Here is a 23,349-nt window from a genome sequence, read left to right on the forward strand (position 1 = left end):
GGCTGCGCCCTTCCCCTCTCCCTTGGCCCTATATATAGTGGGGAAAAGGAGGAGCAATCATACCTAAGGCCTTTGGTTGCCTCCCTCTCCCTCCCGTGACACATCTCCTCTCCCGTAGGTGCTCGGCGAAGCCCTGCAGGATTGCCACGCTCCTCCATCACCACCACGCCGTTGTGCTGCTGCTGGATGGAGTCTTCCTCAACCTCTCCCTCTCTCCTTGCTGGATCAAGGCGTGGGAGACATCGTCGAGCTGTACGTGTGTTGAACGCGGAGGTGCTGTCCGTTCGGCACTAGGATCATCAGTGATCTGAATCACGACGAGTACGACTCCATCAACCCCGTTCACTTGAACACTTCCGCTTAGCGATCTACAAGGGTATGTAGATGCACTCTCCTTACTACTCGTTGCTGGTCTCTCCATAGATAGATCTTGGTGTTACGTAGGAAATTTTTTGAATTTCTGCTACGTTCCCCAACAAAAATGCGGCAATTGCTAACATGATTCGGACGGACTTAAGCATCGCTACAGGTGAGAAGGTCTCATCGTAGTCAATCCCTTGAACTTGCCGAAAACCTTTTGCGACAAGTCGAGCTTTGTAGACAGTAACATTACCATCAGCGTCAGTCTTCTTCTTAAAGATCCATTTATTCTCAATTGCTTGCCGATCATCGGGCAAGTCAACCAAAGTCCATACTTTGTTCTCATACATGGATCCCATCTCAGATTTCATGGCTTCAAGCCACTTTGCGGAATCTGGGCTCACCATCGCTTCTTCATAGTTCGTAGGTTCATCATGATCTAGTATCATGACTTCCAGAATAGGATTACCGTACCACTCTGGTGTGGATCTTACTCTCGTTGATCTACGAGGTTCAGCAGTATCTTGATCTGAAGTTTCATGATCATTATCATTGGCTTCTTCACTAACTGGTGTAGGTGTCACTGAAACAGTTTTCTGTGATGAACTACTCTCCAGTAAGGGAGCAGGTACAGTTACCTCGTCAAGTTCTACTTTCCTCCCACTCACTTCTTTCGAGAGAAACTCCTTCTCTAGAAAGGATCCATTCTTAGCAACGAATGTCTTGCCTTCGGATCTGTGATAGAAGGTGTACCCAATAGTCTCCTTTGGGTATCCTATGAAGACACATTTCTCCGATTTGGGTTCGAGCTTATCAGGTTGAAGCTTTTTCACATAAGCATCGCAGCCCCAAACTTTAAGAAACGACAACTTTGGTTTCTTGCCAAACCACAGTTCATAAGGCGTCGTCTCAACGGATTTTGATGGTGCCCTATTTAACGTGAATGCGGCCGTCTCTAAAGCATATCCCCAAAATGATAGCGGTAAATCAGTAAGAGACATCATAGATCGCACCATATCTAGTAAAGTACGATTACGACGTTCGGACACACCATTACGCTGTGGTGTTCCGGGTGGCGTGAGTTGCGAAACTATTCCACAGTTTTTCAAATGTACACCAAACTCGTAACTCAAATATTCTCCTCCACGATCAGATCGTAGAAACTTTATTTTCTTGTTATGATGATTTTCAACTTCACTCTGAAATTCTTTGAACTTTTCAAATGTTTCAGACTTATGTTTCATTAAGTAGATATACCCATATCTGCTTAAATCATCTTTGAAGGTGAGAAAATAACGATATCCGCCATGAGCCTCAATATTCATCGGGCTACATACATCGGTATGTATGATTTCCAACAAATCTGTTGCTCTCTCCATAGTACCGGAGAACGGTGTTTTAGTCATCTTGCCCATGAGGCACGGTTCGCAAGTACCAAGTGATTCATAATCAAGTGGTTCCAAAAGTCCATCAGTATGGAGTTTCTTCATGCGCTTTATACCGATATGACCTAAATGACAGTGCCACAAATAAGTTGCACTTTCATTATCAACTCTGCATCTTTTGGCTTCAACATTATGAATATGTGTATTACTACTATCGAGATTGAATAAGAATAGACCACTCTTCAAGGGTGCATGACCATAAAAGATATTACTCATATAAATAGAACAACCATTATTCTCTGATTTAAATGAATAACCGCCTCGCATTAAACAAGATCCAGATATAATGTTCATGCTCAACGCTGGCACCAAATAACAATTATTTAGGTCTAATATTAATCCCGAAGGTAGATGTAGAGGTAGCGTGCCGACCGCGATCACATCAACTTTGGAACCATTTCCTACGCGCATCGTCACCTTGTCCTTTGCTAGTGCCCGCTTATTCCATAGTCCCTGTTTCGAGTTGCAAATATTAGCAACAGAACCAGTATCAAATACCCAGGTGCTACTGCGAGCTCTAGTAAGGTACACATCAATAACATGTATATCACATATACCTTTGTTCACCTTGCCATCCTTCTTATCCGCCAAATACTTGGGGCAGTTTCGCTTCCAGTGACCAGTCTGCTTGCAGTAGAAGCACTCAGTTTCAGGCTTAGGTCCAGACTTGGGTTTCTTCTCTTGAGCAGCAACTTGCTTGCCGTTCTTCTTGAAGTTCCCCTTTTTCTTCCCTTTGCCCTTTTTCTTGAAACTAGTGGTCTTGTTAACCATCAACACTTGATGCTCCTTCTTGATTTCTACCTCCGCAGCTTTCAGCATTGCGAAGAGCTCGGGAATAGTCTTGTTCATCCCTTGCATATTATAGTTCATCACGAAGCTCTTGTAGCTTGGTGGCAGTGATTGGAGAATTCTATCAATAACGCAATCATCCGGAAGATTAACTCCCAATTGAATCAAGTGATTATTATACCCAGACATTTTGAGTATATGCTCACTGACAGAACTGTTCTCCTCCATCTTGCAGCTATAGAACTTATTGGAGACTTCATATCTCTCAATTCGGGCATTTGCTTGAAATATTAACTTCAACTCCTGGAACATCTCATATGCTCCATGACGTTCAAAACGTCGTTGAAGTCCCGATTCTAAGCCGTAAAGCATGGCACACTGAACTATCGAGTAGTCATCAGCTTTGCTCTGCCAGACGTTCATAACATCTGGTGTTGCTCCAGCAGCAGGCCTGGCACCCAGCGGTGCTTCCAGGACGTAATTTTTCTGTGCAGCAATGAGGATAATCCTCAAGTTACGGACCCAGTCCGTGTAATTGCTACCATCATCTTTCAACTTTGCTTTCTCAAGGAACGCATTAAAATTCAACGGAACAACAGCACGAGCCATCTATCTACAATCAACATAAACAAGCAAGATACTATCAGGTACTAAGTTCATGATAAATTTAAGTTCAATTAATCATATTATTTAAGAACTCCCACTTAGATAGACATCCCTCTAATCCTCTAAGTGATTACGTGATCCAAATCAACTAAACCATGACCGATCATCACGTGAGATGGAGTAGTTTTCAATGGTGAACATCGTTATGTTGATCATATCTACTATATGATTCACGCTCGACCTTTCGGTCTCCGTGTTCCAAGGCCATATCTGCATATGCTAGGCTCGTCAAGTTTAACCTGAGTATTCTGCGTGTGCAAAACTGGCTTGCACCCGTTGTAGATGGACGTAGAGCTTATCACACCCGATCATCATGTGGTGTCTGGGCACGACGAACTTTGGCAACGGTGCATACTCAGGGAGAACACTTCTTGATAATTTAGTGAGAGATCATCTTATAATGCTACCGTCAATCAAAACAAGATAAGATGCATAAAAAGATAAACATCACATGCAATCAATATAAGTGATATGATATGGTCATCATCATCTTGTGCTTGTGATCTCCATCTCCGAAGCACCGTCATGATCACCATCGTCACCGGCGCGACACCTGGATCTCCATCGTAGCATCGTTGTCGTCTCGCCAATCTTATGCTTCCACGACTATCACTACCGTTTAGTAATAAAGTAAAGCATTACATCGCGATTGCATTGCATACAATAAAGCGACAACCATATGGCTCCTGCCAGTTGCCGATAACTCGGTTACAAAACATCATCTCATACAATAAAATTCAGCATCATGCCTTGACCATATCACATCACAACATGCCCTGCAAAAACAAGTTAGACGTCCTCTACTTTGTTGTTGCATGTTTTACGTGGCTGCTACGGGCTTAAGTAAGAACCAATCTCACCTACGCATCAAAACCACAACGATAGTTTGTCAAATAGACTCTGTTTTAACCTTCTCAAGGACCGGGCGTAGCCATACTCGGTTCAACTAAAGTTGGAGAGACAGTCGCCCGCAAGCCATCTATGTGCAAAGCACGTCGAGGGAACCGGTCTCGCGTAAGCGTACGCGTAAGGTTGGTCCGGGTCGTCTCATCCAACAATACCGCCGAACCAAAGTATGACATGCTGGTAGGCAGTATGACTTTTATCGTCCACAACTCACTTGTGTTCTACTCGTGCATATAACATCAACATAAATAACCTAGGCTCGGATGCCACTGTTGGGTTTCGTAGTAATTTCAAAATTTTTCCTACGCACACGCAAGATCATGTGATGCATAGCAACGAGGGGAGAGTGTTGTCTACGTACCCAACGCAGACCGACTGCGGAAGCGATGACACGACATAGAGGAAGTAGTCGTACGTCTTCACGATCCAACCGATCAAGCACCGAAACTACGGCACCTCCGAGTTCGAGCACACGTTCAGCTCGATGACGATCCCCGGACTCCGATCCAGCAAAGTGTCGGGGAAGAGTTCCGTCAGCACGACGGTGTGGTGACGATCTTGATGAACTACAGCAGCAGGGCTTCGCCTAAACTCCGCTACAGTATTATCGAGGTATATGGTGGCAGGGGGCACCGCACACGGCTAAGGAATAGATCACGTGGATCAACTTGTTGTGTCTTTGGTGCTAGCCCTGCCCCTCTATTTATATGTTGAGCCCCGGGGTCGAAACTTGGAGCAAAAGCCTCCTCAAAGTCGGTTTTGCCCGAAAGGCAAGAGTCCCACTTGGACTCCAGGACCAAACGCCACAATCCTTGGCGTCTGGCCCAGACGCCATGGGCCTCGGCGTCTGGCCCAGGGCCAGACGCCAGGGTCTCCGGCGTTTGGCCCCCTGGCCTCCGCAAAACTCCTTTTTGCACCGATCTAAAGCCTCATGGGCTTGACCCCTTGGCCTAACCATATCATCCAATATATGAATCTTTATGTCTCGACCATTTCGAGACTCCTCGTCATGTCCCCGATCTCATCCGGGACTCCGAACTCCTTCGGTTCATCAAAACATGTAAACTCATAATATAACTGTCATCGTAACCTTAAGCGTGCGGACCCTACGGGTTCGAGAACAATGTAGACATGAACGAGACACGTCTCCGGTCAATAACCAATAGCGGGACCTGGATGCCCATATTGGCTCCTACATATTCTACGAAGATCTTTATCGGTCAGACCGCATAACAACATACGCTGTTCCCTTTGTCATCGGTATGTTACTTGCCCGAGATTCGATCGTCGGTATCCAATACCTAGTTCAATCTCGTTACTGGCAAGTCTCTTTACTCGTTCCATAATACATCATCTCACAACTAACATATTAGTTGCAGTGCTTGCAAGGCTTATGTGATGTGCATTACCGAGAGGGCCCAGAGATACCTCTCCGACAATCGGAGTGACAAATCCTAATCTCGAAATACGCCAACCCAACATCTACTTTTGGAGACACCTGTAATGCTCCTTTATAATCACCCAGTTACATTGTGACGTTTGGTAGCACCCAAAGTGTTCCTCCGGCAAACGGGAGTTGCATAATCTCATAGTCATAGGAACATGTATAAGTCATGAAGAAAGCAATAGCAACATACTAAATGATCAGGTGCTAAGCTAATGGAATGGGTCATGTCAATCAGATCATTCAACTAATGATGTGATCTCGTTACTCAAATAACAACTCATTGTTCATGGTCAGGAAACATAACCATCTTTGATTAACGAGCTAGTCAAGTAGAGGCATACTAGTGACACTTTGTTTGTCTATGTATTCACACATGTATTATGTTTCCGGTTAATACAATTCTAGCATGAATAATAAACATTTATCATGATTATAAGGAAATAAATAATAACTTTATTATTGCCTCTAGGGCATATTTCCTTCAGTTCATAATAATTAAGTTCATCTAATCAAATTATTTTAATGAACTCCCACTCAGATTAGACATCCCTCTAGTCATCTAAGTGTTACACTATCCGAGTCGACTAGGCCGTGTCCGATCATCACGTGAGATGGACTAGTCATCGTCGGTGAACATCTTCATGTTGATCATATCTTCCATACGACTCGTGTTCGACCTTTCGATCTCCGTGTTCCGAGGCCATGTCTGTACGTGCTAGGCTCATCAAGTTAACCCTAAGTGTTTTGCATGTGTAAAACTGTCTTACACCCGTTGTATGTGAACGTAAGGATCTATCACACCCGATCATCACGTGGTGCTTCGAAACGATGAACTTTAGCAACAGTGCACAGTTAGGGGAGAACACTTCTTGAAATTGTTGTAAGGGATCATATTATTTACTACCGTCATTCTAAGTAAATAAGATGCATAAACATAATAAACATCACATGCAATTATATAGTAGTGACATGATATGGCCAATATCATATAGCTCCATTGATCTCCATCTTCGGGGCTCCATGATCATCTTGTCACCGGCATGACACCATGATCTCCATCATCATGATCTCCATCATCGTGTCTTCATGAAGTTATCACGCCAACGACTACTTCTACTTCTATGGCTAACGCGTTTAGCAATAAAGTAAAGTAATTTACATGGCGTTCTTCAATGACACGCAGGTCATACAAAAAATAAAGACAACTCCTATGGCTCCTGCCAGTTGTCATACTCATCGACATGCAAGTCGTGATTCCTATTACAAGAACATGATCTCATACATCACAATATGTCATTCATCATTCATCACAACTTCTGGCCATATCACATCACATGACAATTGCTGCAAAAACAAGTTAGACGTCCTCTAATTGTTGTTGTATCTTTTACGTGGCTGCAATTGGGTTCTAGCAAGAACGTTTTCTTACCTACGAATAACCACAACGTGATTTTGTCAACTTCTATTTACCCTTCATAAGGACCCTTTTCATCGAATCCGCTCCAACTAAAGTGGGAGAGACAGACACCCGCCAGCCACCTTATGCAACTAGTGCATGTCAGTCGGTGGAACCGGTCTCACGTAAGCGTACGTGTAAGGTTGGTCCGGGCCGCTTCATCCCACAATACCGCTGAAGCAAGATAAGACTAGTAGCGGCAAGCAAGTTGACAAGATCTACACCCACAACAAAATTGTGTTCTACTCGTGCAATAGAGAACTACGCATAGACCTAGCTTTGATACCACTGTTGGGGAACGTTGCAGAAAATTAAAATTTTTCCTACGGTTTCACCAAGATCTATCTATGAGTTCATCTAAGCAACGAGTCACGGGAGAGAGATTGCATCTACATACCACTTGTAGATCGCGAGCGGAAGCGTTCACTAGAACGTGGATGATGGAGTCGTACTCGCCGTGATCCAAATCACCGATGACCAAGTGCTGAACGGACAGCACCTCCGCGTTCAACACACGTATGGAGCGGATGACGTCTCCTCCTTCTTGATCCAGCAAGGGGGAAGGAGAGGTTGAGGAAGATGGTTCCAGCAGGAGCACGACAGCGTGGTGTTGGTGGAGAAGCAGTACTCCGGCAGGGCTTCGCCAAGCTCATGACGGAGGAGGAGAGGTGTTGGGGAGGGGAGGGGCTGCGCCTTGGTTGTGTGTTGCAGCCCTCCCCTCACCCCTCTATTTATAGGGGAAGGGGCAAGGGGAGCCGGCCCCTCTAGATGGGATCTAGAGGGGGGGCGGTGGCTAGGGAGGGGGGACTTGCCCCCCCAAGCAAAGGGGGCGCCCCCTCTAGGGTTCCCCCCAAACCCTAGGTGCATGGGCCCAAGGTGGGGGGCGCGCCCAGCCCTCCAGGGGCTGGTTCCCTGCCCCTTGCGGCCCATGTGGCCCTCCGAGAGGGGTGGACCCTCCCGGTGGACCCCCGAAACCCCTCCGGTGGCCCCGGTACAATACCGATATGACCCCGAATCTTTCCGGTGTCCGTATGACAACTTCCCATATATAAATCTTCACCTCCGGAACTCCTTGTGACGTCCGGGATCTCATCCGAGACTCCGAACAACTTTTGGTAATCACATACAAGTCTTCCTTATAACCCTAGCATCACCGAACCTTAAGTGTGCAGACCCTACGGGTTCGGGAGACACGCAGACATGACCGAGACGGCTCTCCGGTCAATAACCAACAGCGGGATCTGGATACCCAGGTTGGCTCCCACATGCTCCTCGATGATGTCATCGGATGAACCACGATGTCGAGGATTCAATCAACCCAGTATACAATTCCCTTTGTCAATCGGTACGTTACATGCCCGAGACTTGATCATCGGTATCCCAATACCTCGTTCAGTCTCGTTACCGGCAAGTCACTTTACTCGTACCGTAATGCATGATCCCATGACCAAACACTTGGTCACTTTGAGCTCATTATGATGATGCATTACCGAGTGGGCCCAGAGATACCTCTCCGTCATACGGAGTGACAAATCCCAGTCTCGATCCGTGTCAACCCAACGGACACTTTCGGAGATACCTGTAGTGCACCTTTATAGTCACCCAGTTACGTTGTGACATTTGGTACACCCAAAGCACTCTTACGGTATCCGGGAGTTACACGATCTCATGGTCTAAGGAAGGGATACTTGACATTGAAAAAGCTCTAGCAAAACGAACTACACGATCTTGTGCTATGCTTAGGATTGGGTCTTGTCCATCACATCATTCTCCTAATGATGTGATCCCGTTGTCAATGACATCTAATGTCCATAGTCAGGAAACCATGACTATCTGTTGACCAACGAGCTAGTCAACTAGAGGGTCACTAGGGACATGTTATGGTCTATGTATTCACACGTGTATTACGATTTCCGGATAATACAGTTATAGCATGAATAAAAGACAATTATCACGAACAAGGAAATATAATAATAACCCTTTTATTATTGCCTCTAGGGCATATTTCCAACAGTAGGTAGATGAACTCAAATTCCAAGTGGTGCTCCCAACTCTTTATGGGCTACATCAACCTTGAGCAACCAACACAAGTTCAACTACATAGTCATGATCTACACCACCACCCAAGGTATGTTCTTCCATCTTAGAGAAGCTTTACTCCAAGTCATGAGTCAAAGCAACTCGACAAGATGTGAATACATCAAGATGCTTAAACGAAAAATGGTAACCCCATTTTGAGCTTAAACGATGAGTATGACCTATGATCAAGTGATCTCACTTGACTCCTAAGTCAATATACTCTAACATAGGTGACTTTGTCGCCGAACATCTCTAGATGAAGCTTTCTTGTGTTCTTTTTTTATCTTGCATTTGTCTCATGCATATTTGTTTCCCCTTTCAAAAAAAACTTCGTCTAGATTTCTTTTCTTTTCTTTCTGTTTGTTCTGCATTCCCTGCATCCAATTCATTGCAAATCTTTCAGTTAATTCCTTGCAAATCCTTGTGAGATCTTACTTGTCTAGTGAGATGAGGTGACAAGTCTTTTCTCTACGATGAGCTTGGTCTCACCGGTTTGTTGCTTTCGGTCCAACCAAATCCTTTCGGTGCAACCGAAGCATACCACTCGGTGCCACCGATTTCACTACGGGAAAAACATTTTGCCATTTATTCCTGCATTACTTTTGATCCAACTCCACTCAATGAATCTTGTCCTCTACAAGCATCACATTTATCTTAGTGCTTTGTGCTATGACTCAAGGACCAAACCCATTCACGACAAATTCCAGAAGGCCCTTCTTGGAAATTGATGTCAGAGGGGGAGAGAGAGATCACACCAAAGCTTAATCATATCTCTAGGGGGAGAGAATACTCACATCTCTAGGGGGAGAGAATACTCAAGGAGAGAGTAATCTTCAAGGATCCCAAATGCTTCGTGTTCAAGAGGAGAGATGCCACATGTCTTCTTGAGGGGAAAGACATGTTCATACGTGCTTATTTGCATTAGCTCTGTTCATTTGTTTCTTTGAGCTCTGATTTTCTATTCCCTATCTTCTCCCAGTATCCCATGCTAGATTTAGGGGGAGCAAGACATCTAAGGGAAAGAAATTCTTTAAATTCATTGCACATCTTTACCTGTGGGGACATGTCTATATCAAATGTGGTACTTAGTACTCACTCTACATGTCATCCCAGTCTTGGTACTCTTGTGGTTTCTTTTGTTTGCTCTGGCTAGTAGGTGTATCTGTGTTATCTAACCTTATTTTCACAGGTTCATTCCATCCTAAGCCAACTCAAGAGCACAAGGTAAGTATATGTATCACAATCATGTGTATGAGGAATTCTTGCTGATGTACATATTGTTTGCAAGAAGGACTCATGAGCATGAAGGTACATTTCCCATATTCACATCTGTTGCTCTGATGCATATAGCCAAGATACATGTAACACATTGCCTACTCTGTCATGGTTATGCTCTCACATGTTTCTAATTTCCATATTCACATGATTGCATACATGTAGGGGGAGCCTATGCTTGTTACATGTCTTTCCAAAGCTTTACTTGTTATTCTCTATATACTTATCTAAAGCTTTGATGTATGTTGTCATCAATTACCAAAAAGGGGGAGATTGAAAGCACAAGTGCTCCCTAGGTGGTTTTGGTAATTAATGTCAACATATATCTTGATTGGACTAACACTTTTACCTAGTATGTTTCGGACAAGTTCAACAATGGAGTGGCATGGACTAAAGGATGTGGAACCCCTTCAAGATCCTAAGGACAAAGGACTAGCTCAAGCTCCAAGAACAAGACTCTACATTTTCTATTTTAGTGATCCAAGATCACATTAAGTCTATAGGAAAAGCCAATACTATCAAGGAGGGATGAGGTGTTGCTTAATGTGGTTCTTGCTTCATAGTGCTTAGGATATGCTCCAAAACCCTCAACTACTTTCCCACATCCACATACATCCTAAACCAAAAGTCTAACTTGGCCCTACTGATTCTTTCTATCCGGCGCCACCGAGTTCAGATGTCTTAGCCACTGCCACAAACCCTAGGCAAATCGGTCTCACCGATAGGGATCTCGGTCTCACCGAGATGGGATTGTAATCTCTCTGTGTATGTCCATTACCAAAATCAGTCTCACTGAGTTTGTGCAATCGGTACTACCGAGATTACAATGCAAACTCTCCGGTTAGCTTATTACTAAAATCGGTCCTACCGAGTTTGTGTAATCGGTCTCACCGAGTTTGCCTGACCAACTCTCTGGTTAGCTTATTACCAAAATCGGTCCCACCAGTTTGTGTAATCGGTCTCACCGAGATTACATTATGCCCTAACCCTAACCATATCGGTCCTACCGAGTTGCATGTCGGTCCCACCGAAAATCCTAACGGTCACTAGATTTGCTAAATCGGTCCGACCGAGTTTCTCAATTCGGTCCCACCGAGTTTGGCAAGTTGTGTGTAACGGTTAGATTTTGTGTGGAGGCTATATATACCCCTCCACCCACTATTCATTCAAGGAGAGAGCCATCAGAACATGCCTACGCTTCCAGCATACATTTTCTGAGAGAGAACCACCTACTCATGTGTTGAGACCAAGATATTCCATTCCTACCATATGAATCTTGATCTCTAGCCTTTCCCAAATTGCTTTCCACTCAAATCCTCTTTTCACGAAATCCAAATCCCGTGAGAGAGAGTTGAGTGTTGGGGAGACTATCATTTGAAGCACAAGAGCACGGAGTTCATCATCAACACACCATTTGTTACTTCTTGGAGAGTGGTGTCTCCTAGATTGGCTAGGTGTCACTTGGGAGCCTCCGACAAGATTGTGGAGTTGAACCAAGGAGTTTGTAAGGGCAAGGAGATCGCCTACTTCGTGAAGATCTACCGCTAGTGAGTCAAGTCCTTCGTGGGCGACGCCCATGGTGGGATAGACAAGGTTGCTTCTTCGTGGACCCTTCATGGGTGGAGCCCTCCGTGGACTCGCACAACCGTTACCCTTTGTGGGTTGAAGTCTCCATCAACGTGGATGTACGATAGCACCACCTATCGGAACCACGACAAAAACATATGTGTCTCCAATTGCGTTTGAATCCTCCAAACCCTTCCCTTTACATTCTTGCAAGTTGCATGCTTTACTTTCCGCTACTCATATACTCTTTGCATGCTTGCTTGTTATGTATTGTGAGTGTTAAACTTGTGCCTAAACTCCACTTAAACTTAAAGAAGTTAAAAACTGCAACTTTTGGTAGTTAGTGTCTAATCACCCCCCCTCTAGACACCTCTTCTCGATCCTTTCACTTATCTGTTTAAGAGGTGGAATTATAACATCCCGGATTTTGGCCTTTTCTTTTTCTATTGGATTTTTGTGGATTTTGCTTTGGATATACTTTTCCGTGGTTTTGCGATCTGGAAACTTGGGAAGATCACCTCTTCCTAGTCTTCCAAGTGGCTTGTCATTCTCAAATCCATCCCAAGATCATTTCATTTACATTCAAGTCCACATCCCAAATTCTTTTCTTTGGGAATATTCCTTTTTCTATTAAAGAAATAACCCTGTTTGCCCTAGGTTGTGAAGCAACCTATATTTCTGTTATTCCCAAAAATCACACAAAATTCTCATAAATCCTTTGGGACATATCTTTCATAGATATGTCAAAATCCTTCCTTGCCATGTTAAAAAATAATTCATAAATATTCCTTTTCCTATTCTGCCCTAAATGTCACTTTGAGAAGGGAGTGCTATTTATCTTTGCTTGTTTGCTCCCAAACTTTTTGGATACCCTTTCCTATCCATATATTGCATCATGCCAAAATTCAACTTCATCTGCCTAGTAAATATTGCTCAGCAATTTTCCAAAGTTTCTGTCCAAAAAGGAACTTTGTGAAGGAGGTACAAGCTAGGAATATCCATATGAGTTGAAATTTTGTCACATCCTTCATATGCTCAAATCATAGCTCTACTCCGAATTTGAGCTCATGTCATCTATCCATGTGAGCTCAACATCAAATCTTTGTTTCTGGTCAGATTTTTAGTTTGTGAAGTAACTATATTTTATTGCTTCATTATTGCTGAAAATTTACCAGGACATGCTCCTACCCATATAAACCCTCTCTACAAAATTTGGGCTCATTTTTATCTGACCTATTCCCCTCAGCAATTTTTCTAAGATTCTATCCAGATTGTAGCATTGTGAAGCGAGTACCATTTTGGTATGACAAAATGGTATGAAACTTTTACAGTGCCTTCTTATGCTTATATAACTCATCTCCCCAAAATTCAGCTCAATCCAATCAAGCATGTGAGTGCTACTTCATATTTTGCATTTTTGTTCAGTGGGGTACATTGTACAGCAAGTGTTATATGTGTTCCACCAAATGAGCTGAAAATTTGCAGAGATGATCACCTTTAGTGTATGATCACACCCTGCCAAACCTCATCCTTCACCTCCAAGTATGTGTCCCCCAGTACACAACAAACACCTTGATGTTCCTTTGTAATCTAGCTAGCTTTGGTCACATCAGTGGCACTATGCTTGTTCTTTGCTCCTTAGCCCTCTCTTCTTCTTGCCTTATCTCCCAGACACGGTCCGCATGGCCAAAGCGCACCGCGTGCGCCTGTTCACGTGGTGACTATGCGTCTGGCATGCCTGTGCTTGCGCTCTAGACGACGACCCCCTCTGTTCTCGTCTGCTTCCTCCTTCTCTCGACGCCTCGTCGTGTCCAGCAGTTGTGCCTTGTCCTCGCCCTCACTCCCGACCAAGTTCCCCCATATCTAGCTCGCTGGACGAGTCACAATCAGCCGCATCCGTGACCTGCAGCCTCTGCCACCTCCATTGTTTCGTTGTCTGCGAGCTCTCCAGAGCCTCCCTGTGCCAATATAAGGATGCCCATGTTGGCGCAGCCTCCTTGCAGCGCCGCTCTTTGTCTTCCTCTATCTCACACAAGTCTCTCTTTGGTTTGTCTCACACAACACAAAGAACACACACGAGGCAGAAGACACACACGCACACACTTCACCATGGAGAAACTAGCTTTGCCTCTTGTCTCCAGGTGAAAAGCACATACACTACATCAAGGCCCAGCCCTCTCGGCTCCTTTCCATTGCTCAATGTGACATATATATACACAGGAGGGCATACAACCAGCGATCACGCCCGGCCATCACGCACGCACTAACCGGCCAGCACATCCAGCCACTACTTCAACTAACTCCATGCATGATGCCATCCACTCCTATCCATGCGCCACCAAGACATGGCCAAGAGCCACCGGCTTGGACTCATTCCATGCAAATTACACTGACTCATCCATGCACTAACTAACAAACCGAATCACCTAACTAGCTAGTACTGTACTGAACGTCACCTAACGTGGTTTAATCCAACATACTCCCCCTAAACCACGATATCGCCGTCGCCAGAGTTGTTTCAGCTCCTGTCATTGTCGTCGTCACGGCCGTGACCCAGCCCGCGGACCCGACCTGGTGCACTGACGCCGGTTGCACCGTGCTCCGTCATGACCCCGACGACATACGCTGAGCTCCTTCTTCGCCGGCAACACACGCCTGGTGTCTCTCTGCGCTCCGCACGTCCCTCGCGCACCCGACACGCCCAACGAGCCCGACCACACTAGACGCTCACCATGTGCCGCCTCCGCGTCCGCCATGGCAGCCGCCAGCGACAAACGCTGGAAGGATGTAGCCGAACTCAAGCACAACGGTGACATACGCCTCCTCCCAACGTCGATCGCACGCTCGTACGCGCGCCCGCTGTCCCGACGCACTCGATGCGTCCAATGCGCACCCATAACATGCACCGGTCACACCCGGCTCACCGCCACGGCTTATTGCCCTGCACCGCTACGGCCTCAACCGCAGCGCAGCACCTCCATGCCGCTGTGTATCGTTGAAGCCGCCACCACGCAGGTCCTCTGCGGCCTCCTCACCGTGCCGCCGCAGCCACCACGGCCTCCTTGCCGCGCCTCACACCTCCATAGACCGACACACGGCCCGGAGCATCACGCAGCCGCCGGCAAACTCCGCCACCGCTGGCACGCCTCCGGCAAGGGGACGACACCCAAAATGAACCAGCTCATGATACAAAATGTTGGCGCTGCCTCCTCGCAGCGCCGCTCTTTGTCTTCCTCTATCTCACATAGGTCTCTCTTTGGTTTGTCTCACACAACGCAAAGAACACACACGGGGCAGAAGACACACACGCACACACACTTCACCATGGAGAAACTAGCTTTGCCTCTTGTCTCCAAGTGAAAAGCACATACACTACATCATGGCCCAGCCCTCTCGGCTCCTTTCCATTGCTCAATGTGACATATATATATATATATATATATATATATATATATATACACACACACACACACAGGAGGGCACACAGCCAACCATCACGTCCGGCCATCACGCATGCACTAACTGGCCAGCACACCTAGCCACTACTCCAACTAACTCCATGCATGATGCCATCCACTCCTATCCATGCGCCACCAACACACGGCCAAGAGCCACCGGCTTGGACTCATTCCATGCAAACTACACTGAATCATCCATGCACTAACTAACTAACCGAGTCACCTGACTAGCTAGTACTATACTGAACGCCACCTAAAGTGGTTTACTCCAACACTGACCTCTGCTGCAGCTCACCGCCCACTCCACTCCCTCCCAAGACCTCCAGAGCTCCCTCTGCCTCCCTTCGGCCGTCATTGCCGCCTCGGCCTTGGCTCGAATTCATGCCAACCGAGCCCTCCCTCTCCTTGAATCTACCACGAGAATACCCCATGAAGTCCGGCGATCCTTCTGCTACCACCCGTTCGACCCCTGAAGTCCGTCGATCCTTCTTCTACCACCCGTTCGATGCCAGACCACAGGTGGCCGCACTCCCCGCATTCGGCCATCGCCCTCGCTTTCGGCTACCGCGAGACACCGTCTTTCTAGCCCGCCCCGGCGCGGCTGCTGCGTCCAGCCTGTAGCGGCGCATCCATCCAAGCTCGCCGGTGCCTCCCCCTCGGCCCGAGGTGGCCGGAGCCGGCCGGACCGTCGCCGGTCGCCCCTCCTCTGGTCTTCCCCTGCTTTGATCGGGAGGAAGAAGACAGCAGGCGCGAGAGGAGAGAGAGAGAGAGAGAGAGAGCCCGGCGGGCATCGCGTGTAAGTGACCCAGCGGCTGGGCCCGCGTGGATTTAAGTGAAAGTGTATTCCTGGGAATACATTTTCTGAGAAAGAAAGCGCATTCTGAGTCTGCTTCTGCTGAAAGTAAGTTTTCTTTTGCATAAAGCGTATTTCCCTCGAAGGCATTTTCTGTTTTAACCACCAAGGGTTTGTTTGTGAATATTCTTTTTACAGATTAGTCCCTGGTCTTCAAACATCTGTATCTCCATGACCATAACTTCGAATCAGGTGATTACAAAGCCCACGTTCTCGTCTCATCGAGCCTGATCTGTTGGTACCATTTTCACAATGTTGTCACATATTGGAAATGACCATCTTGCCCTTGCCCTTATTTAGCCCCCTCCGAGAGAGAACTACTCCGGCGAATCTTTATGCGACTTCATCGCACTTCTTTCCGGAGAATCCTTCTGAAGGAAATATGCCCTAGAGGCCATAATAAAGTTGTTATTTATATTTCCTTATATGATGATAAATGTTTATTAATCATGCTAGAATGTATTTCCCTAAAATACATACGGCTCTGAATTTAGCAGACCCATTGACTAAACTTCTCTCACAAGCAAAACATGATCACACCTTAGTACACTTTGGGTGCTAATCACATAGCAATGTGAACTAGATTATTGACTCTAGTAAACCCTTTGGTTGTTAATCACATGGCGATGTGAACTATGGGTGTTAATCACACACATATGTGAACTATTGGTGTTAAATCACATGGCGATGTGAACTAGATTATTGACTCTAGTGCAAGTGGGAGACTGAAGGAAATATGCCCTAGAGGCAATAATAAAGTTGTTATTTATATTTCCTTATATCATGATAAATGTTTATTATTCATGCCAGAATTGTATTAACCAGAAACTTAGTACATGTGTGAATACATAGACAAAACAAAGTGTCCCTAGTATGCCTCTACTTGACTAGCTCGTTAATCAAAGATGGTTCTGTTTCCTGACCATAGACATGTGTTGTCATTTGATGGATGGGATCACATCATTAGAGAATGATTTGATGGACAAGACCCATCCGTTAGCTTGGCATAATGATCGATAAGTTTTATTGCTATTGCTTTCTTCATGACTTATACATGTTCCTCTACCTATGAGATTATGCAACTCGCGAATACCAGAGGAACACCTTGTGTGCTATCAAACGTCACAACGTGACTGGGTGATTATAAAGATGCTCTACAGGTGTCTCCGAAGGTGTTTGTTGGGTTGGCATAGATCGAGAATAGGATTTGTCACTCCGTGTATCAGAGAGGCATCTCTGGGCCCTCTCGATAATGCTCATCACTATAAGCCTTGCAAGCAATGTGACTAATGAGTTAGTTGCAGGATGAAGCATTACAGAACAAGTAAAGAGACTTGCCGGTAATGATATTGAACTAGGTATGATGATACCGACGATCGGATCGTGGGCAAGTAACATAACGATGACAAAGGGAACAATGTATGTTCTTCTGTGGTTTCACCGATAAAGATCTTCATAGAATATGTAGGAGCCAATATGAGCATCTAGGTTCCGCTATTGTTTATTGATTGGAGATGTGTCTCGATCATCCATAGTTCTCGAACCCGTAGGGTCCACACGCTTGACGTTCGATGATGATTTGTATTATGAGTTATGTGTTTGTGATGACCGAAGTTTGTTCGGAGTCCCGGATGAGATCACGGACATGCCGAGGAGTCTTGAAATGGTCAAGAGGTGAAGATTGATATATTGGAAGGTGGTATTCGGACACCGAAAGGGTTCTGGAGTCTATCGGGTACAAACCAGAGTACCAGAAGGGTTACCAGAACCCCCCGGTGGAAGATATGGGCCATATGGGCCATGGAAGGGAGGCTAACCCGCCCACAAGGGGTTGGTGCGCCCCCCACAAGGGAGGAGGCCGAATTGGAATAGGGAAAGAGGGCGCCACCCCCTTTCCTTCTCCTACTCCCTCTCCTTCCCCCTTTCCACCTCTGTAAGAAGGAAAAAAAGAGGGGGGGGGGGCGAGTCCTACTAGGAGTGGAGTCCTAGTAGGACTCCCCCCTCCCATGGTGCACCCCTGGTGGCTGGCCTCCTCATCCCCCCTTTATATACGGGGGCACCCCAAAGAGATAACATTGTCTTAGCCGTGTGCGGTGCCCCCTCCATCATTTACTCATCCGATAGTATCATCGTAGTGCTTAGGCAAAGCCCTGCGCGGATCACATCATCAACACCGTCATCATGCCTTCATGCCGACGAAACTCTCGCTCGATCCTTTGCTGGATCAAGAGTTCGAGGGACGTCATCGAGCTGAACATGTGCTGAACTTGGAGGTGCCGTACGTTCGGTGCTAGATCGGTTGGATCGTGAAGACGTTCGACTACATCAACCGCGTTAACATAAGGCTTCCTCTTTTGGTCTACAAGGGTACGTGGACACACTCTCCCCCTCTCGTTGCTATGCATCTCCTAGATAGATCTTGCGTGATTATAGGAATTTTTTTGAAATTGCATGCTACGTTCCCCAACAGTGGCATCCGAGCCATGTCTATGCGTAGATGTTTTATGCACGAGTAGAACACAAAGAGTTGTCGGCGATAATAGTCATACTGCTTACCACCAACGTCTTACTTTGATTTGGCGGTATTGTTGGACGAAGCGGCCTGGACCGACATTACATGACCGCGTTCATGAGACTGGTTCTACCGATGTGCTTTTGCACATAGGTGGCTGGCGGGTGTCTGTTTATCCAAACTTTAGTTGAATCGAGTTTGACTACGGCCGGTCCTTGTTGAAGGTTAAAACAGCACACTTGACGAAAAATTGTTGCGGTTTTGATGCGTAGGTAAGAACGGTTCTTGCTAGAAGCTCGTAGCAGCCACGTAAAACTTGCAACAACAAAGTAGAGGACGTCTAACTTGTTTTTGCAGGGCTTGTTGTGATGTGATATGGTCAAGACATGATGTGATATAAGTTATTGTATGAGATGATAATGTTTTGTAGAAGTTATCGGCAGGAGTCTTAAGCCGGTGATGATGGAGATCATGACGGTGCTTTGGAGATAGAGATCAAAGGCACAAGATGATGATGGCCATATCATGTCATATATTTTGATCGCATGTGATGTTTATCTTTTATGATTCTTATTTTGCTTAGTTCGGCGGTAGCATTATAAGATGATCCCTTACTAAAATTTCAAGGTATAAGTGTTCTCCCTGAGTATGCACCGTTGCGACAGTTCTTCGTGCTGAGACACCACGTGATAGTCGATTGTGATAGGCTCTACGTTCACATACAACGGGTGCAAGACAGTATTGCACATGCGGAATACTCGGGTTAAACTTGATGAGCCTAGCATATGCAGATATGGCCTCGGAACACTAGAGATCGAAAGGTCGAGCGTGAATCATATAGTAGATATGATAAACATAGAGATATTCACCATTGAAAACTACTCCATCTCACGTGATGATCGGACATGATTTAGTTGATATGGATCACGTGATCATTTAGATGACTAGAGGGATGTCTATCTAAGTGGGAGTTCTTTACTAATATGATTAATTGAACTTTATTTATCATGAACTTAGTCCTGGTAGTATTTTGCAAATTATGTTGTAGGTCAATAGCTCGTGTTGTAGCTTCCCTATGTTTTTTTATATGTTCCTAGAGAAAACTAAGTTGAAAGATGATAGTAGCAATGATGCAGGCTGGGTCCGTGATCTGAGGTTTATCCTCATTGCTGCACAGAAGAATTATGCCCTTGATGCACCGCTAGGTGACAGACCTATTGCGGGAGCAGATGCAGACGTTATGAACATTTGGCTAGCTCAATATGATGACTACTTGATAGTTTAGTGCACCATACTTTACTACTTAGAACCGGGACTTCAAAAACGTTTTGAACACCACGGAGCATATGAGATGTGCCAAAGAGCCGAAATTGGTGTTTCAGACTCATGCCCATGTCGAGAGGTATGAGACCCTCTGACAAGTACTTCGCCTAAAAGATGGAGGAGAATTGCTCGGCTAGTGAGCATGTGCTCAGAATGTCTGGGTACTACAATCGCTTGAATCAAGTGGGAGTTAATCTTCCAGATATGATAAGTGATTGACAGAGTTCTCTAGTCACCATCACCAAGTTATTGGAACTTCGTGATGAACTATAATATGTAAGGGATGACGAAAATGATTCTCGAGCTCTTCGTGATGCTGAAATCAACAAAGGTATAAATCAAGAAAGAGCATCAAGTGTTGATGATTGACAAGACCACTAGTTTCAAGAAAAGGGCAAAGGGAAAGAAAGGGAACTTCAAGTAGAATGGCAAGCAAGTTGTCACTCCCCGGAAGAAGCCCAAAGCTGGACCCAAGCCCGAAACTGAGTGCTTCTAAGGAAATGGTCACTAGAAGCGGAACTGCCCCAAACATTTGGCGGATAAGAAGGATGGAAAAGTGAACAAAGGTATATTTGATATACAAGTTATTGATGTGTACCTTACTAGTGTTCATAGTAGCCCCTGGGTATTTGATACTTGTTCGGTTGCTAAGATTAGTAACTCAAAACAGGAGTTGCAGAATAAACAGAGACTAGTTGAGGGTGAAGTGACGATGTGTGTTGGAAGTGGTTCCAAGATTGATATGATCATCATCGCACACTCCTTATACTTTCGGGATTAGTGTTGAACCTAAATAAATTTCATTTGGTGTTTGCGTTGAGCATGAATATGATTAGATCATGTTTATTGCAATACGGTTATTCATTTAAGACAGAGAATAACTATTATTCTATTTACATGAATAAAACCTTCTATGGTCATACACCCAATGTTGATGGTTTATTAAATCTCGATCGTAGTGATACACATATTCATAATATTGATGCCAAAGATACAAAGTTGATAACGATAGTGCAACTTATTTGTGGCACTGCCGTTTAGGTCATATTGGTGTAAAGCGCATGAAGAAACTCCATGCTGATGGGCTTTTGGAATCACTTGATTATGAATCATTTGATACTTGCGAACCATGCCTTATGGGCAAGATGACTAAAACTCCGTTCTCTGGAACAATGGAACGAGTTAATGACTTATTGGAAATAATACATACCGATGTATGCGGTCCAATGAGTGTTGAGGCTCGTGGTGGGTATCGTTATTTTCTGACCTTCACAGATGATTTGAGCAGATATGGGTATATCTACTTAATGAAACACAAGTTTTAAACATTTGAAAAGTTCAAAGAATTTCAGAGTGAAGTGGAGAATCATTGTAACAAGAAAATAAAGTTTCTACGATCTAATCGTGGAGGTGAATATTTGAGTTACGAGTTTGGCCTTCATTTAAAACAATGTGGAATAGTTTCACAGCTCACGCCACCTGGAACACCACAGTGTAATGGTGTGTCCGAACGTTGTAACCGCACTTGACTACAATGAGATTTTCTAACTGTAGCGATGCTTAAATCCGTCCGAATCATGTTAGCAATTGCCATATTTTATGAAATCTAGCAAATGGATGTCAAAACTGCATTCCTTAAATGGGTATTTCTTAAAGAAGAGTTGTATATGATGCAACCAGAAGGTTTTGTCGATCCTGAAGGTACTAATAAGGTGTGCACGCTCTAGCGATCCATTTATGGACTCGTGCAAGCATCACGGAGTTGGAATATATGCTTTGATGAGTTGATCAAAGCATATAGTTTTATATAGACTTGCGGTGAAGCCTGTATTTACAAGAAAGTGAGTGGGAGCACTATAGCCTTTCTAATAAGTATATGTGAATGACATATTGTTGATCGGAAATGATGTAGAATTTTTGGAAATCATAAAGGAGAGTTTGAAAGGAGTTTTTCAAAGAAACACCTCGGTGAAGCTACTTACATATTGGGCATCAAGATCTATAGAGATAGATCAAGACGCTTGATAAGATTTTTCAATGAGTACATACCTTGACAAGATTTTGAAAGGGTTCAAAATGGATTAGTCAAAGAAGGAGTTCTTGCCTGTATTACAAGGTGTGAAGTTGAGTAAGACTCAAAGCCCGACCATGGTAGAAGATAGAAAGAGAATGAAAGTCATTCCCTATGCCTCAGTCATAGGTTCTATAAAGTATGCCATGCTATGTACCAGACCAGTTGTGTGCCTTGCTATGAGTTTGGCAAGGGGGTACGATAGTGATCCAGGAGTGGATCACTGTATAGCGGTCAAAGTTATCCTTAGTTACCTAAGAGGACTAAGGAAGTATTTCTCGGTTATGGAGGTGATAAAGAGTTCATCGTAAATAGTTACGTCGATGTAAGCCTTACAACAGTACAGATGACTCCGAGTCTCGGTATGGATACATATTGAAAGTGGGAGCAATTAGCTAGAGTATCTCCGTGCAGAGCATTGTAGACATAGAAAATTTGCAAAATACATACGGCTCTGAATTTAGCAGACCCGTTGACTAAACTTCTCTCACAAGCAAAACATGATCACACCTTAGTACTCTTTGGGTGCTAATCACATAGCGATGTGAACAAGATTATTGACTCTAGTAAACCCTTTGGTTGTTGGTCACATGGCAATGTGAACTATGGGTGTTAATCACATACAGATGTGAACTATTGGTATGAAATCACATGGCGATGTGAACTAGATTATTGACTCTAGTGCAAGTGGGAGACTGAAGGAAATATGCCCTAGAGGCAATAATAAAGTTGTTATTTATATTTCCTTATATCATGATAAATGTTTATTATTCATGCTATAATTGTATTAACCGGAAACTTAGTACACATGTGAATACATAGACAAAACAAAGTGTCCCTACTATGCCTCTACTTGACTAGCTTGTTAATAAAGATGGTTATGTTTCCTGACCATAGACATCTGCTGTCATCTGATGAACGGGATCACATCATTAGAGAATGATGTGATGGACAAGACCCATCTGTTAGCTTAGCATAATGATCGATAAGTTTATTGCTATTGCTTTCTTCATGACTTATACATGTTCCTCTGACTATGAGATTATGCAACTCCCGAATATCGGAGGAACACCTTGTGTGCTAAAAACGTCACAACGTAACTGGGTGATTATAAAGATGCTCTACAGGTGTCTCTGAAGGTGT

The sequence above is a fragment of the Triticum aestivum genome, chromosome 1B (genome assembly GCF_018294505.1).
Source record: "Triticum aestivum cultivar Chinese Spring chromosome 1B, IWGSC CS RefSeq v2.1, whole genome shotgun sequence".
In the NCBI taxonomy this organism is placed as follows: Eukaryota; Viridiplantae; Streptophyta; class Magnoliopsida; order Poales; family Poaceae; genus Triticum; species Triticum aestivum.